This window comes from Aedes albopictus, chromosome 2 (assembly GCF_035046485.1).
Source record: "Aedes albopictus strain Foshan chromosome 2, AalbF5, whole genome shotgun sequence".
NCBI lineage: Eukaryota > Metazoa > Arthropoda > Insecta > Diptera > Culicidae > Aedes > Aedes albopictus.
In genome coordinates, this window is record NC_085137.1 from 456,837,278 (window position 1) to 456,847,076 (window position 9,799).

Below are 9,799 nucleotides of genomic sequence, written 5' to 3' on the forward strand. Positions count from 1 at the left end.
TTAGTACTTTCTCCTAGGATTTCTTCAGGAACTCTCCCTGGGATTCCACCAGGAATTCCTCTAGAAATTCATCTAGAAATTCCACTAGCGATTCCTCCAGACATCCAGTGATTTTCCAAGGAATTCCTTCAAGGATTCCACCAAGAATTCCTTCCAGAATTGCTGTAGAGATTCTTCCAAGAATTCCTTCCAGAATTCCTGTAGAGATTCCTCCAAGGATTCCTCCGGGAATTTATCCAGGCATTCTTCCAGTAATTCTGCTTTCTCCAGAAATTCATTAAGGGATTCCTCCAAGAATTTCTTCAGGAATTTGTACAGTCAGTGTTTCTGAAATTCTTCCTGGGTTTCCACCGGGAATTCCTTCAGAGATTGCTTCTGGAATTCTTGCAGAAATTCCTCCAGAAATTCATCCAGGATCTCCTCTAGCGATTCCTCCAGGCATCCAGTGATTTTTCAAGGAATTACTCTAAGAATTCCTTCAAGCATTCCTGTAGAGATTCCTTCGGGAATTTATCCAGGCATTCCGGCAGGAATTCTGCCAAGTATTCCTCAAAGATTTTCTCCAGGAGTTCTACCCAGGGATTTCTCTAAGGATTCCTTAACGGATTCATCCAAGAACTCCTCCAAGGATTCTTTCTGGAATTCATCCAGGCATTCCTCCAGGGACTTCTACAAGAATTCCTCCAGAAATTCTTTCAGGGATTCCTCTAGAGATTCCCCCAGGAATTCCTCCAGAAATTCCTAGGAATTCCTCTGCGGATTTCTCCACGAATTCCTTCTAGAATTCCTCCTAGGATTTTTTCAGGAATTCTCCCTGGGATTCCACCGGGAATTTCTCTAGAAATTTATCTAGCGATTCTTCCAGGCATCCAGTGATTTTTCAAGGAATTCCTCCAAGGATTTTACCAGGAATTCCTTCAAAATTCCTCTTGTTCTTTTTCCAAGGATTCCGTCCATAATTCCTGTAGATATTTATCCAGGGTTTCCTCCGGGAATATATCTAAGCATTGTTCCAGAAATTCTGCCAACTTTTCCGCAAGGTATTTCTTCAGGAGTTCTTCCAGGGATTCCTCCAGAAATTTCTCTAGGATTTCATCCAGGAACACTTTCAGGGACTCCTCCAAGAATTCCTCCAGGAATTTGTCAGGAAATTCTTTCAGGATTTTTTACAGGGATTCCTCCGGGAATTCAGCTAGGGCTTCCTCCAGGATTTCAACCAGGATTTCCTCCAAAAATTCCTTCAGGAAATCCTCTTGGGATTCCTCCAGGAATTTCTCTTTCAGGGATTCCTCTAGATATTCCTCCAGAGGTTATCCAGAAATTCTTTCATGCATTCGATCTGGAATTGGGTTCTTAAGGGATACAAAGATTTTCTCCAGGAGTTCAACCAGGGATTTCTCTAAAGATTCCTTAACGGATTCCTCCAGGAATTCTTTCTGGAATTCCTCCAGGCACTCCTCCAGGGACTAATACAAGAATTCCACCAGGAATTTGTTCAGGAATTCTTCCAGAAAATTTTGCAGGGATTCCTTCAGGAAATCAGCCAGGCATTCCTCCAGGAATTCCTCTAGAAATGTTTTCAGGGATTCCTCTAGAGATTCCCCCAGGGATTCCTCCAGAAATTTCTCCAGGATTTCAACCAGGAATTCCTCTAGGGATTCCTCCAAGAATTCCTCCTGGAATTCCTCCTAGGATTGCTTCAGGAATTCTCCTTGGGATTCCACCAGGAGTTCCTCTAGAAATTTATCTAGAAATTCCTCTAGCGATTCTTCCAGGCATTCAGTGATTCTCCAAGGAATTCACCAGAAATTCCTCCTGGAATTCTTCCAAGGATTCCGCCCATAATTCCTGTAGGTATTCCTCCGGGAATTCATCCAGGCATACTTCCAGGAATTCTGCCAAGTTTTCCGCAAGGTGTTTCTCCAGGAGTTCTTCCAGGGATTCCTCCAGGAATTCCTTCAGGATTTCATCCAGGAACTCCTCCAAGAATTCTTCCATGAATTTGTCCAGAAATTCTTCCAGGATTTTATACAGGGATTCCTCCGGGAATTCAGCCTGGGATTCCTTCAGAGATTCCTCTACGGATTCCTCCAGGATTTCACCCAGAAATTCCTCCAAAAATTTCTTCAAGAAATCCTCCTGGGATTGCTCCAGCAATTTCTCTTCCAGGGATTCAAGAGATTCCCCCACGGAGTTCTCCAGGAATTCTTTCAGGCATTCCATCTGGAATTGGGTGCTTTAGGAGTACAAAGATTTTCTCCAGGAGTTCTATCAGGGATTTCTCTAGATTCCTTAACGGATTCCTCCAGGGATTTTTTTCTGGAATTCCTCCAGGCATTCCTCCAGGGACTCCTTCAAGAATTCCTCCAGGGACTCCTACAAGAATTCCTCCAGGAATTTGTTCAGGAATTCTTCCAGAAAATTTTGCATAGATTCCTCCAGGAAATCAGCCAGGCATTCCTCCAGGAATTCATCCAGGAACTCCTCTAGAAATGTTTTCAGGGATTCCTCTAGAGATTCCCCCAGGGATTCCTCCAGGAATTCACCCAGGATACCTCTAGGGATTCCTCCAGGAATTCCTGCTGGAATTCCACCTAGGATTTCTTCAGGAATTCTCCCTGGGATTCCACTAGGAGTTCCTCTAGAAAATCATTCAGAATTTCCTCTAGCGATTCTTCCAGGCATTAAGTGATTTTTCAAGGAATCCCTCCAAGGATTCCACCAGGAATTCCACTTCCAAGGTTTCGCCCATAATTCCTGTAGAAATTCCTCCAATGATTCCTCCAGGAATTTATCCAGGCATTCTTCCAGGAATTCTGCCTAGTTTTCCGCAGGTATTTCCCCATGAGTTTTTTTTAGGGATTCCTCCAAAAATTCCTCAAGGATTTCCTCCAGGAACTCCTCCAGGGACTCCTGGGATTTCTTCAGAAGTTTCTTCCTGAGATTCCACCAAAAATTACTTTAAAGATTTCTTCGGGAATTCTTGTAGAGATTCCTCCAGGAATTCCTCTAGAAATTCATTCAAGAATTCCTCTAGCGATTCCTCCAGGCAAAGAATTCCTCCAAGGATTCCTGTAGAGTTTCCTCCGAGAATTTATCCAAGCATTTCTGCATGAATTCTGTCAAGTATTCCTCAAAGATTTTCTCCAAGGGTTATACCAGGGATTTCTCTAAGGATTCCAGGGATTCTTTCTTGAATTCCTCCAGGAATTTGTCCAGCAATTCTTCCAGAAAATTTTGCAGGGATTCCTCCAGGAAGTCAGCCAGGGATTCCTCCAGGAATTCATCCAAAAATTCTTTCAGGGAGTCCTCTAAAGATTCCCCCACGAATTCCTCCAGAAATTCCTCCAAGATTTCACCCAGGAATTTCTCTAGAATTCCTTCTGGAATTCCACCTAGGATTTCTTCAGGATTTCTCGCTGGGATTCCATCTGAAACTCCTCTACAAAATGATTGGGTTTCACTGGGTAATTTCTCTAGCGATTCTTCTAGGCATTAAGTGATTTTCCAAGGAATTCCTCTAAGGATCCCACCAGGAATTCCATTTGGAATTTTTCCAAGGTCTCCGCCCATTATTCCTGTAGATATTCCTCCAATGATTCCTCCAAGAATTCCTCCAGAAATTCTTCAAGGATTTCTACAGGGATTCCTCCAGGAATTCAGCCAGGGATTCACCTAGATATTCTTCTAGGGATTCCCCCAGAAATTCCTGCAAGATTTCACCCAGGAATTCCTCCAAAAAATCCTTAAAGAAATCCTCCTTGGATTCCTCCAAGAAATCCTCCTGGGATTCCTCCAAGAAATCCTCCTGGGGTTCCTTCAAGAAATCCTCCTGGGATTCCCCCAGGAATTTCTCTTCCAGGGAATCCTCTAGAGATTCCTCCTTTCAGGCAGCGTCCCAGGAATCCGTCCAGGCATTCCTTCAGGAATTCCTCTAGAGATTCCTCCAGGAATTGCTGCAAGAATCCCTCCAGGACTTGCTCCAGAAATGCCTCCTGAAATTCGTCTAGGAAACCCTTCCAAAATTTCTTTAAGGATTCCTACAGGAACTCCTCCGGGAATTCATCCAGGCGTTCCTCCAAGCATTCCTCCAGGAATTACAGGGTGGCCACAGACTCGGGAAATTCGGGAAATGCGGGAAAAAATCGGGAATTGAAATCCATCGGGAAATATGCGGGAATTAGTCGGGAATTTCGTTTATGATCGGGAATTTTCAAAATGATGTGTACATTGGCGTAACTAGAGGGGGGCCAGGGGGGCCAGGCCCCCCCCCCCTAGAAATTTTTAATGACTTTATATATGGAAATTAGAAAAAATCTGAAAACCACTGTCGTGGTGACAAACATAGATCTATATTCTCAATTTAGTTGAAAATCGAAGTTTTCGACTAGCGAAGTTGGATTTTTCTCCAAATCCGTGCGTCGGACCTAACTTCGGAAGTGGTGCGCTGTATAGCAAACAGCTTAATTTATTTGGCATAATATGTGTTTAAATTGACAGTTATTGGAGACAATTCTCAACTTGTCACTCTTTACAAGATCATTGTCCAAAATGGTCTATGTAATTAGTTAGTTTTGTTTGGAAATATTATATAATCAGAATTATATAAAAAGCAATACTTTGTACATCTTCTTTTTAAAATCGCTGAGAAATTAAATCTAAATGATAATTTCCAGGAATTCCTGGATGGGTATCTTTAAGAATCTTTGAATTTTCTAGCAGCATTACTGCAAAATATGGTTAAGTGATTCTTTATGGAAATCAAGTATCATGTGGGAAAAAACTCTGGTTGAATTTGCAATGGGATTCCAGCAAAAGTTTGTGAAAACCATGCTGGAGGTGATTTAATTTCTTTTATTTCGTGGGCCAGGGGTATTTTTGCGTCTATCAAACAACGCACAAATTCAAATGGTCATTGAGGAAGTTTTAATATATTTGAAAGCTGGTGCTGCAAGATGTAATCGTAAGTTTGAAGGTATTCATGATTGGACTTGTAAAAGACTTGGTATTCATGAGATAATTGTGAAAGAATTCCTGGATGACTTCTTGGCTTCTATGTCCCTCTAAAATTATCTAAAAGAATTTCAATACAAATCGCTGGAGGAATTCCTCTAGAAATCCTTCAAATTATTCAAAAAATCTACAAGTAATCCTAAAAAAAACCCTGGGATGAATCCCTGAAAAACATTATGAACGGAATACTGTAATTTTTTAACTAACCGCTGAATAAATTTTTAAAAAAATCCCGAGAGAAATTTCGGAAGAAATCATTACAAGAATTCTCGGAGCAATACCTGCAGGAATCCCTGGAGTAATTTGTGAAAGTATACGTGGAGGAATCCCTGGATGAATACCTGGAGGAATCCGAAAAGCAATTATGCTAGGAATTTCAGGAAAAAAAAATCTGAAGAATCCGCATCAGAAATCCCTGTAGAAATTACTAGAAATTTTTTTAGATGAATCCTTGGAGGAAGTTCTGGATGCATTCCTGGAGGAATCCTTAGAGGAATTCTTCAAGAAATCACAGGAGGAGTTCCTAGATGTATTTCTGGAGGATATTCGGGAGAACCTTCTGGAAAAATTCCATGCGGAATCTCTGGAAAAGTTCCTGGACTAATGCCTGGAGCATTAGGGGTTTTTTTTTATTATCGTACAAATTTGTATGAAGTTTCTGAAGGTTAATGAAATTAGGTAGGGATCATATATAGGGTGGGGCGGGGCAAGATGGGTCGCATAAGGATGGATCACCATAACTTCGAAAATACAAATCGGATTGGTTTGCATTCGTCCGCTACTCTTTAATACACTAGTTAGCTATGCTAAAAGTCGATAAAAAGTTCATTAAATACAAAATATGATGTTAAACAAGCAGTTTTAAAAAGTGATCGATTTTGTGCCGTGAAAAAAGTGCGGGGCAAGATGGGTCACCTTTTAGGTAATTTACATTTTCTCAACGAAAAACGTCAAAATATAAGATTTGTTCCGCATTCATATATGCTCCATATCCATAATGAGTAAACAAGAGCTACTAGTAAACATTTTATAAATTTATTTGGAATATAAAAAAACTTTACGATTCGAGTGGACCTCAGGCGACTTGAAAATCGATGTTTTTACTAAAAAATTATCATAACTTTATGTTATAATTTTGAGCGTTCATTCCGCTTGATTGAAGTCATTTATGAGATAGTCTTGTAATAAAAAAAAAATAACTTTTGAATGCTCCAAAAATACGTTCAAAATTGAAGGTGACCCATCCTGCCCCGCGGCCTTATATATGGAGAATATATGGAATGTATCGTATAAGAAAAATGGCAAAAAACATTTTATTTTTTATTTCCAATGAGAGTGAATAATTTTTCAATCAATGCCCCAAACTTTTGTATATTCATGCTGGTCATCTAACAAAATTATTAACATAATCAAAACATGAGTAATGCGCCCGAAAATGGTACTGACCCATCTTGCCCCGCCCCACCCTATTTGAAAAACTAAATTGAAAAAAATCAGGGTCGCCTAATTTTCCGGAAAACTCTAGTGAAAATCAAACATTTTCCACAGACACCACCTACTTTGAAAAATCATAGAACGAAGCATCATAGGCACATTTTTTTGTGAAATCATAAGCAAATTTTCTCAGCAATTCCAAGATGGATTTCTGGAGGAAATCCTAGAAAATTTTTTGGACAAATTCCTGGCGCATTCCCTGGAAAAGTTAATGGATTGATTGATTTGTCTTTTTTAAAGAGACTTTCAGCCCTTGGCTCCAAAGTTAATGGATAAATTTCTGAAGGAGGCATCCCTGGAGAAGTTCCTGGAGTAATGCCTGGAGCATCAGAGAAATTTCTGATGAAATTCCAAGATAAATTTCTAGAAGAATTCCCAGAGGAATTTCTGGAGAAATTCCAGGAGGAATTCTTGGAGGAATCTCACGGAAGAATCCTTAGAGGAATCCCTGCAGGAATTTCTGGTATATTCTTGGAGGAATTCCTGGTGGAATTTCTAGAAGAACCCGTGAAATAACTCCTGGACGGATTTCTAGTGGAATCCCTGGAGTTGAAATTCATGGATTTATTCCTAAAGGAAACCTGAAAGAATTTCCGGAGGAATCCCTTGGAAAAATTCCTATAGAATTTCCTGAAGAATTTCCTGAAGAATCTCCTGAAAGAATATCGGAAGCAATCTCTAAAGGATTTTCTGCAGAAATTCCTGGAGGAATGCTGTAGGAATTTCCGAAGAAATTCCTGGAGGGATTCCTGGATCAATTTCTGAAGAAATTCCTGTAGGAATTTCTGAAGAAATACCTACCGTAAATCTTGGTGGAATTTCTTGAGGAGCCCCTGGAGACACTGCGATAGTAATTTCTGAGTAATTCCTGAGCATTTCTGAAGAAACCTCATGAGGAATTCCCGCAAAATTTCTCAGAGAAATTTCTACAAAAATTCTTGAAAGAATCCCTGGAGATATTCTTGGAAACAACCCTAGAGAAATCCCTGAAACAAATTTCTGGAGGAACCTTCGGAGGGATTCCTGGAGGAACTTCCGGATAAGTTCCAGGTGGAATTTCAGGAGGAATTTCTGGACAAATCTTATAAGGAAATCTTGGGGAAATTCCATGGAACTATTCATGGATGAATTCCAGGAGGAATCCCTTAATCAATTCTTTGGGGAATTCTTCAATGAATTCCTGGAAGAATCTCTAGAGGAATTCTGGAAGGAATCCATGGAGAAATTTCTGAATATATTCATAGAGAAATTCCTAAAGAAATTCCTAGAGAAATTCTAGAGGAATTCTGAGAGGAATTTCTAATGGAGTTCCAGGAGAAATTTCCAGATGAATTTCTAGAGGACTTACAGGAGCAATTTCAGAAGGAATTTCTGGAAGAATTACTGGAGAAATCATCGGATGGATTTCTGGAGAAATCCATGAAATAATTCCTGGAGGAATGTGTAGAGGAAACCTCGGAGAAGAAATTCCTGGATTAATTCTTGGGGGAAACCCTGAAAGGATTTCTCGAGGAATTCCTGGAACAATCCCTGATGGAATTGCTGTTCGAATTTCCGAAGAAATTCCTGGAGGAATTCCTGGATCCAATCCTCAATAAATTACCGAAAGTATTTCTGAAGAAATACCTTGGGTAATTTTTGGTGAAATTCGTGGTAGAACTCCTGGAGGAGTCCCTGGAGAAATGCCTGGATGAAATCCTGGAAGAATGCCAGGAGGAATACCTGGAATAATTCTTGAATAAGTTCCAGAAAGAATTTGTGGGGAAATTTTCAAAAGAATTCCTTGAGGATTTCCTTGAGGATGCCAGAAATATATGTGAAGGAATTCCTAGAGATATCTCAGGAGGAAATCATTCAGGAATCCCAGGAAGAATTATTGGAATATTTCTTGGATAAACTCCGGGAGGAATTCTTGGGGTAGTTTCCAAATGAATCCCTGGAGGATTTTCTAGATAAATTCTTGGAGAAATTGCGGTAGTAATTTCTGAAGGAATCCTGGATTAATGCCTGGAGGAATCCCTATAGAAATCTCTGGAGGAACTTCTGGAGGAATGCCTGGAGTAACCCCTGGATAAATTCCCGGAGACATGCCTGTATCAATTCCTGGAGGAATCTCTCGAGAAATTCCTTAAGAAATCCCTGGAGGATACCCTGGGGAATTTCCTTAAAAAATCCCTGAAGAAATTCCTGGACTAATGCCTGGCGTAATCTCTGGATACATTTCTAGATGAGTTCCTGGTGGAGTTTTCAGAAGAATTCTGGGAGCAATCTAGTGGAGTTTGGAGTTTTTAGAAGAACTCCCGAAGAAATCTCTAGATGAATTGCTGGAGAAATCCCGGGATGAAACCATGGAGAAACTCCCAGGAGAAATTTGTAAAGAAACCTCTTGAAAAATTCCTAGAGGAATCCTTAGAGAAATTTCTAGAGAAATTCTCGGAAGAATCCCTGGGAAAATTCTTTGAAAAATCCCTGGAAAAATCCCTGAAGCAATTTCTGGAGAAACCTCAGGAGGAATGCCTGGAAATTTCTGGATAAATTCCTTGCGGAATCCCAGGAAGAATTCCTTGATTAATCTGTAAAGGAATTTTTTGTGGAAATTCCTTGGAACTATCCCTGGAATAATTTTTGAATGAATTCCTGGAGGAATCTCGAGAGAAATTCTGGAAGCAGTTAATGGAGGAATTTCTGAAGAAATTCCAAAAGAAATTTCTGAAGAAATTCCAAGAGAAATTTCTGAAGAAACTCCAAGAGAAATTTCTGAAGAAAATCCAAGAGAAATTTCTAGAGGAATTCCCAGAGGATTTTTTGGTGGAATTCCAGGAGGAATTCCTGAAGGAATTGCGGTAATAATTTCTGTAGGAATTCCTATGGGAGTTCCTGGATCAATTCCTGGAGGACTTTCTGAATTCTGGATTCTTGGGGTAATACTTAAGTAACCTCTTGAGGAATTCCTGTGGGCATCCTTAGAGGAATTTCTAGAGAATTACTTGGAAGAATCCCTGGGGGAATTCTTGCAAAAAACCTGGAGGAATCCCTAAAACAATTTCTCGGAGAACCTCAGGAGGAATTCCTGGACAAATCTCTATAGGAAATCTTGGGGAAAATCCTTGGAACTATTCATGGAAGAACTGCAGGAGGAGTCCCTAAATGAATATCTTGAGAATCCCTGAATGAATTCTTGCAAGAATCTCTAGAGGAATTCTGGAAAGAATCCATGGAGAAATTTCTGAAGGAATTCCTTGGGAAATTTTTGGAGGAATTCAGAAAGGAATTTCTGGTGGAGTTCCAGGAG

General features: G+C 40.1%; 1 protein-coding gene across 1 annotated transcript in view; it reads right to left on the bottom strand.

The window, feature by feature from the left end:
• The window catches only part of LOC109397934 (transmembrane emp24 domain-containing protein 5), a 548,078-nt gene that overhangs the window by 162,412 nt on the left and 375,867 nt on the right, over positions 1-9,799 (bottom strand). The window lies entirely within an intron of this gene.